This window comes from Diabrotica virgifera, chromosome 7 (assembly GCF_917563875.1).
Source record: "Diabrotica virgifera virgifera chromosome 7, PGI_DIABVI_V3a".
Taxonomy (NCBI): Eukaryota; Metazoa; Arthropoda; class Insecta; order Coleoptera; family Chrysomelidae; genus Diabrotica; species Diabrotica virgifera.
In genome coordinates, this window is record NC_065449.1 from 179,207,722 (window position 1) to 179,214,602 (window position 6,881).

Below are 6,881 nucleotides of genomic sequence, written 5' to 3' on the forward strand. Positions count from 1 at the left end.
AACATTATGTATCGAGAATTGTCCATTTTTAATGTTTTTAAGATTGGGCATAATTACAACAGAAAATCCAAGCTCTCAAAAAAAGCTAGAGTTGATAAAAATACTACGGTTTGGCATTATTTATCAAGAATTTTCCATTTTTAGTTTTTAATGTTAATGGTAGGGGAGCCCAAGCGGGGATTTTTGCAGTTACTCGAGCGCGTCAGATTATCATATGGGGAGAAACTTGGTGCCCTGCAGATGTACCTCTACCATACATTGGCTCTTAACACAGAGGAGTTCGTTAAAGGGGGCCCGAAAAAAAAATGTATCCTTAAAAATACTCGAAATTGCCAGATTAAGATAAGGTAAGTTAAGTACATGAAAAAGACTGTGTTTTTAAAAAATCTGACGATTTGAGCGGGGCGTAAGGAAATGGGCGAGTAAAAAAGTTTCACAAAGAAAGCGAATAATTCGCAAAATGAACGTTAGATCGAAAAACTAAAAAATACGGTTTCAATATTTTTCAAAAATCTATCGAATGATACCAAACATGACACCCTTCGGAGAGGGGTGGGGGGTAGATTTAAAATTTTAAATACAAATCCCGCGATATTTCGCAAAATAAAAATTAGATCGAAAAACTGCAAAATTCACTTAATCAATATTTTTGAAAAATCTATCGAATGGTATCAAACACGACCCCCTACGGAGGTGGGGTGGGGGCTTACTTTAAAATCTTAAATAGGAGCCCCAAATTTTTATTCCAGATTTGGATTCTTTACGTAAAAATAAGCAACTTTTATTCGAAACATTTTTTCGAACTATGGACAGATGGCGCTATAATCGGAAAAAACGATTGTTGGAAATGGAAAATTAAATTAAAAAATGGCAAGCGCCCACTAAAATGGAAAAACTTACTTTACTTTTTTTGGTTTTAGGACCTACTCTTTACAACCCAAGAGGTCCCCAAAGCGCTCGAGTGACTGCACATTTAGCATACTTAGCTCCCCTACCATAAGCAATATGTAATACAGAGAAAGTCCATGAAAAAATGAGGTTTAAAATTTTTTGTAGAAAATCTAGGTTTTTTTATAGTTTATACGGCTTTTCAAGGGAATAGCACTTAAAGAAAAACTACAGTTCATAAAAAAACTACGGTTTGGCATTATTTATAGAAAATTTTTCGTTTTCAATTTTTTCAAGATTGGGCAAAACTGCAGCAGAAAATGAAAGGCTATAACTATACAGTATGGTGCAAATGAAAGGAATAAATTCGTTATTTCGTAAACTGGCGAAATTAAGGAAAAATCCCGAAACATGTTGATTTTTATTTTTAAATTATGATATTTAGGCATATATATCATACGAGTGACGTCTTCCATCTGGGCGTGATGACGTAATCGATGATTTTTTTAATGAGATTAGTGGTCGTGTGCTAGCTCATTTGAAAGGTTATTCAATTCTCTATTCAGGATCAAATCATGGATTACTTTATCACGCCCAGATGGATGACGTCACTAGTATGATATATATGCCACAAAATAATTTAAAAATAAAAATCGACTTGTTTCGTGATTTTTCCTTAAAATCGTCAGTTTACGACATAACGGATTTATTCCTTTCATTTGCACCACACTGTATATAGTCTATGAAAAAATGATGGTGTAATTTTTTTTGTAGAGAATCTACGTTTTTTTAGAGTTTATTTGATTTATAAAAAGATTATAAAGATTTATAAAGGAAGCTATATATAGTTCTTAAAAAAAATGACGGTTTAACATTATTCACTGAGAATTGTCAATTTTTAATGTCTTAAGATTTTGCAAAACTACATCAGAAAATCAAAGGCCGTCCATGAAAAAATTATGTCGTAAATTTTTTTGTAGAAATTCTATGTTTTTTATAGTCTACAATGTTTTGAAGGTTGGGAAAAAAGGCAAACGAATACCAGATAGTGAACCTCGGTCTGGGGCACCCCTTTAAATGGGGAGAGGGTGCGTAGTATTCCCCCGTCAACTAATATTGAGATTCAAGGAAATGGACAAAGAATCCAAATATATCCCAGGACAGTACGCATTGCCACCTGGAACGTACGAAGCCTATTCATGTCCGGGAAACTGGCTAACACTGAAGCCGAGATGATAAGAATAAAAATAGACATCTTGGAGATGAGTGAAGTAAGATGGCCTGGTTCAGAAAAACAAAAAACAAAACATGGATACATCTCTTATTCAGGAGGAACCGACCTAGAACACAGTCACGGACTTCATCCCTTTGAATCACTCAAACTCATACTAAAATGTTACTATATTACTCTCTGCTACACAAATATTAACATATTGCTTAAAAGCCAAACAAAACTAAATATTGTACTAAAGTTATAACAGTCCGTTAACTTTAATTATCTTTATAGTTATTTTATTTAAATTTTAATAACGGTTTGTCATTAAATTATACTTAAAAATAATAAGATCTAACTAAAATAAATATTTGACTGACGTCATACTTAACTATTAGTTGGCACAAGTACTTCAGTTGGTATTAGACACCATTCGCTGTCATGTGAGTTTCGTTCTGTGAGGCTCCTCGTCTAACGACGGGAAATAATTGACACTTCGCTTGGTACGCTAGAACGGAAAAGTGGCGGATGACTGATTGAAAAGGACGGAAATTTTAATACAATAGTTTCAAGCTTTTATAAGTGATATTTAGTGGCAAATTATTGGTGGTGCTTTGGAGAAGCTAGGAGACTAAGTCTTGGGAGATCCCGGGGGAATTGGAAGTCATGTCATCCGGTAAATTTTTTTACTCTTAAAAAAAGTTTGAGAAAAAGGAACGAATATGGCCGCTCTCATGTCATATTAAATTCCTATTGAATTTATTTCTGTAAATGTATGAATCGAAGTTGTTCTTTGAATTTAGTATCTTTAATTATATCCATAGTTCGAAAATATACACTCAGATGAAGATTATCTTGTCACATATCCTGTAAATTATATCATTTGATTTGTGTGGTTATGTCAACCTCATAATATTGAATTCAAATTTTACAGATTACATTCATTATTCTCTATTCTATTAGATTGTGTGTATTCTAGCCACCTTAAATTCGTTCCAAAAGCCAGTATTTTTCTTAAAATTTACAACACATTACATTATCCCATACCATTTTTAATAATAAAAAAAATACCCTTTATAGACATATTTTTCAGATAAAAATCATATTCTGTATTAAATATTGAATTTAAAGTTAAATCCCAAATTAATGTGTGTAATGTGAATCAAGGTCAAATCCATCATTGTTTTTGCTAATGATCTTTTTGTTGTTCATTCTGAAAAAAAGATATCTCATTTCTTTTCCTTTGGCTCTTTGACCTTTCCTTAGATTCTGACATTGAAACTAAAACGGGACATGTTTGTTTTTAGCCACTTGGGGGAAATCTTAAACTGTAACCAGTCCGTCAGCTCCCCTCACAACTGGGAGCAACCGTTCTACGCCAAGCCAGGTCATTTGGAGACCAGCCTGGAGAACCTCCCACATACCTACTTTGTATCCTGCCCTCTGCACCCCAGAAGGGCATCGGTATATTAATTGGTACAAGCTAGCACCATCCCTGTGCTAATTCGCCTACCAGGGATTTTGGAATCCGTAGCAAGGACACTCTCGGGGACCATTTAGGGTTTGTTTTGGGACACTTAGTATCTGCTAGTGATTGTCACTTCCACTATTACACCACATTCATTTTTTGTATAAGACTCGGGACATTTATTTTGATGATTAAGTTTTATAGTTTATCGCACATATTTTGTTTCAATATTTAAGTTGCATATTGTTTTTATATATCTATAATAGTTGATAGTGTTCCCCAAACCAGTAAACTCTCTGGTCAAAGAGGTTTGAGCTCAGATCATCTTTTCCCCATATGAGATTCTCTTTACCTTTATATATTACCTGAAATTTACTTGTACCATTTATTTACTTAATTAACTTTATATTTTTAGTACTAACCTTGCTTGTCTCCACTTATCAATTTAAATTTATATACTTTGTCCTCTTAATTTGCTTAATTTATTAAATTATTCATATAACTTTAACGTACTTTAGCCAATCATTCTAATTAATTAAACTTATTTGCTTAACTTTTTACTTAACTTCATTTATTTAACTTTTTAATTATATCCCTGGACGCTATTCCCTTTGAATAGCTATCCATTTTACTTGTGATAAATTTTTAGTGACTATGCGTCGAAGCAACTGATTTTTATATATCAAGTAGACCGTAGATTCACATTAAGGAGGCTGGTGCCTATTTAACTCTTTGAGAGTTTATATTAATGTTCATTCGTTTGTAGTTTAGCGTTGCTGTACGTATTTTAATCGTACAATATTTGGTGAAGGTTGTTATTTAACCTAGTATATGTAAGTTGGGGGTATGCTTCCTAGAAAAGCTACTCCAATACTAATTTAATAGGTAATTATATTTATACTTAGATAGGTAATTATTTCCCATTGTCATTTTATAGTTACATAATTTGTATTTTCTAACTCAGAGGTTGTCAAAAATCTAAGTAGTTATATTTAATAAATATTTATTTGTTTTGTATACCAATTATTTTTTTTCCCATTTTTGAATTTAATAATTTAATATATTTAATATTTAACAGCAGTGTAAGATACCTGGAAGTTGGTCTATCCAAACTTCTGGCGCCCATAATTCAGTTTATTGTATTTATCTCTTATATTCTTCTATTTTTATTATATTATTATATTTATTTAATCTATTTTCTGAGCATATATTCTTATCTTAATATTTCCCTTCTTAGTTATCATCACTCTCTACTTTGATCTACTGTTCTTCGACAGGCATGCAAACGAGCCGTATCCATCCTTGAGTGTCAAGTTGCTCTCTTGCATCTATAGCTAGCCAACTCTATTCAGTTTGCCTCTGTCTCTCCATACTTCCATTATCAGTTCATCACCCTTCCTTCATTCATTTCATCTTATCATTTTAGTTCAACAAATACTACTGGAAAGTAGTATTTTTGTTACAAAGTTCATAATAATGCTAAGTGTCGAATTGGGCACTAAAACCAAAATTGAACTATCCATGGACATCAGATTTATAAAGGGTATATCCAAGGACGGAACAACCAGGAAAAGGTGTGAGCCAATTCGCACAATATCAAAAGTAAATGTACCAAAGTGAATAAAAAAAATCTGTAACTAAAATAAGTAAAGAATTGAACACTTAATCCAAAATTGAACTAACAATGGACACCAGATTCATAATAGCATATCCAGAGAAGAACAATCAGGAAGATTTATGGAACAATTCTCACCAATGCCAAATAATTCCAATACTGAACATACCAAAGTAATCCAAAAGTCAATAACCAAAATAGATGTGACATCGGACACTTAATCCAAAGTCGGACTATCAGTGGACACCAGATTCATAATAACATATCCAAAGAAGAACGACCAGGAAGATTTATGAACCAATTCACACCAATACTAAACCACATAAATAAATCAGGTCTACGTACACCCACATCCGGTGATACGAACCTATCCAACCATATACACAAAATAAATAAAGAATCGGACACTTATCCAGAATCGGACTATCAATGGACACCAGATTTATATAAGAGCATATCCAAAGAAGAACGATCAGGCAAATTTATGGACCAATTCTTACTAATACTAAATAAACTAAATTATTGGATCCAATGGTAAATAATACTGAATACAAAATAAATAAATTAGCTCTACATACACCCTCATATCCGGTAATATGAGCCTATCCAAACTAAGTAATCAAAGGGTAGCATTGTTGAATTTACGAACAACCCATAGAATCCTAAATATTATTTAGTACTATGCTCCAACAAATGACAAGTCGGAGGATGAAATCGAAAAATTTTATAACAACGTAGGTGAAATAATGCGACTGACAAAAAAAGGCGAGTAATCATGGGTGACGTTAACGCCAAAATTGATCGTGGTGCTGAAGGAGACAGCATAGGAGAATCCGGTCTCGATACTAAGAACAAACAATAGGGGAGAGAGACTTGCACAATTCTGCGTAGTGAACAACCTGTTAATAACCAACCTGTTACAAATAATTTACAAAATCGAATATAACTAAGCAACATCAAATGAAATTGAAACAAACTTTAAATAAATTTTACAACCATACAATACCCACCCATAAAATTAACATAATAAAGTATTACATCACTTGTTTCTAATATACAACTTAAGTTTGGTTGCAGTGGCGTAGCTAGCCCCACGGGGGCCCCCTATCAAAGTTTGTCGCGGGGCCCTTTTCCACGACTGATATGGGATAATGCTAAAAAAATGTTCAACAAAAGCAGCAAAAACGCGTGTATAGAATAGCATAGAAATATACTTTATTGTCACTAAAAATTTTACAATTTTATGGACAAAGCGTAGGTACAAAAGTAGGAAAAAAACAACAAATACAGTTTACTGAAATTACACAAATCGTCAATATTATTACAAAATAAAAGATAATGAAATAAAACAAAACAATACAGGGTGTTTCATTAATAATTGGAAATATTTTAACTGTAGATTTCTGAGCTCAAAATTTTACGGTTTAACCTAAATCACCTACTCCTAAAAGGCTTCCCAAAGCGCTGGTTTCCTCGAAAGCTGCACCGACAAACAGCGACCGTAGCACTGCGATAAATTACGTCAAATTACGGTAAAAAATTCAAGGTTCTTTACCGCGGCAATGGAATGTGCAAGCTCAGCAAGCGGTGGCTTCCAACGCATCCTTGGAAACCACCGCTATTATTTTGCATGGTACAGTTTTTTATGATGTCATTCATCGCAGTGTTACGATGGCAGGTTGTCGGCTAGGGATGGG

General features: G+C 33.3%; 1 long non-coding RNA gene across 1 annotated transcript; it reads left to right on the plus strand.

Annotated features, from left to right (window-relative positions):
- Nucleotides 1–2,369: 2,369 nt before the first annotated feature.
- Nucleotides 2,370–4,586, plus strand: LOC126887868 (uncharacterized). The gene is made up of 2 exons (XR_007699247.1): nt 2,370–2,777; nt 3,409–4,586. It is a non-coding gene; the product is annotated as an uncharacterized LOC126887868 (long non-coding RNA).
- Nucleotides 4,587–6,881: the final 2,295 nt, after the last annotated feature.